This window comes from Octodon degus, unplaced genomic scaffold, assembly GCF_000260255.1.
Source record: "Octodon degus isolate 3935 unplaced genomic scaffold, OctDeg1.0 scaffold00153, whole genome shotgun sequence".
NCBI classification, from domain to species: Eukaryota; Metazoa; Chordata; class Mammalia; order Rodentia; family Octodontidae; genus Octodon; species Octodon degus.
Window position 1 is genome coordinate 858,463 of NW_004524729.1, and position 1,468 is coordinate 859,930.

Consider the following 1,468-nt stretch of genomic DNA (forward strand, 5'->3'; position numbering starts at 1 on the left):
GCTTTGCTAAGCTTGTTCTAAGTAGGTGCTTTAGACCACTGAGCCATCTCACCAGCCCCTTCTTTTTCTTTTGTCTTTTTGAGACAGAGTCTCACTATGTAACTCAGGCTGGACTTGAGAGCTCACTTTGTAGCCCAGGTTGGTCTCGAACTCAAATGATCCTCCTGCCTCTGCCTCGTGAGTACTGAGATTACAGACATGGTCACTACCACACCCAGCTGATGTTGTATTGTGTTTTTTTTTTTTTTGTGGAACCGGGGATTGAACTCAGGTCCTTGTGCTTACCAGGGAAGTGCTTATTCCACTGAGCCATCTCCTCGGCCTCTGTATTGTGGTTTTGATTTGCATTTCTTTGATGATTAATGATGGTGAGTAGCTATTCATGTGCCCATAAGTCAACTGTAAATCTTTTTTGGGAGAAACAGCAGGGGGTGGCAGCTCTCAATGGGTTAATTTTATCCTAGAAATAGAAGCTCTAGTTTAGCCTTTAGTAGGCCTTAGAAATAAGAGATACCGACGCAGAGGCTACTCCACTGTTCCTGCCTGAGATGCCTCACTCCTTTACTCCTTTCCCACCCTTGTTAAGATGTCATAAACATAAAAGTGATAGGAGGAAAACAGAACTAATTATAAAGAAGAAGCCCTTGACTTTTTTTTGTTTTAAACATTCACTTTATTTTTTTTTTTACATTTATTTATTTATTTATTTGTGTGTGTGTGTGTGTGGCCAGCTCAGCCCACCAGGGGGGCGAAGCTGGCTGCATGTGGTGCTGGGGGATTGAACCGCAGTCCCTGTGCTTTGCTTAGCTTAGTTTGTTCTGAGTAGGTGCTTTAGACCACTGAGCCATCTCACCAGCCCGCCCTTGACTTCTTGAGCCAGCAATCACAGCCGTCCCTTGTGGTTGCCATAGAAACTGAGAAGGTTTTTAAGCAGAGATGAAACAAAGAACGAGGCTGGGTGTGTTTCTGATCTGTACGGCTCAGAGCAGCGCACTGGGACACCAGACAGACATTTGAGATCTGTAACCTGGGAAGGGTCCGGAGGCTAGCTCTACGTCCAGTGGCTGGCCTTATTAATAAAGCTCTGTTTGTTCCTAATCTTTGTTTTTTTTTTTTTTTTAATTTTATTTATTTATTTGTGTGTGTGTGTGTGTGTGCGAGTGTGTGCGCGTGTCCAGCTCAGTCCACCAGGGGGCAGGGCCGGCTGGCATGTGGTACCGGGGGACCGAACTGCGGTCCCCGTGCTTTAGCTAAGCTTGTTCTAAGTAGGTGCTCCTGTTCTAAGTAGGTGCTCCAGACCACTGAGCCATCCCACCAGCCCCTGTTCCTAATCTTTGATCTGATGTGGAAATAATCTCACTGCTTCAAGATGCCTATATTTTTTGTCCATTTACGAATTAGGTTGTCCTCCTTTCCTTTCTTCTCCCTTCCTTTCATTGGGTAGTCCTCGGGATTGAGCCCAGGGCCT

At 45.6% G+C, this 1,468-nt stretch overlaps 1 protein-coding gene across 2 annotated transcripts in view; it reads right to left on the reverse strand.

Annotated features, from left to right (window-relative positions):
• Window positions 1-1,468, reverse strand: part of Scube1 (signal peptide, CUB domain and EGF like domain containing 1) — a 120,683-nt gene that overhangs the window by 7,215 nt on the left and 112,000 nt on the right. The window lies entirely within an intron of this gene.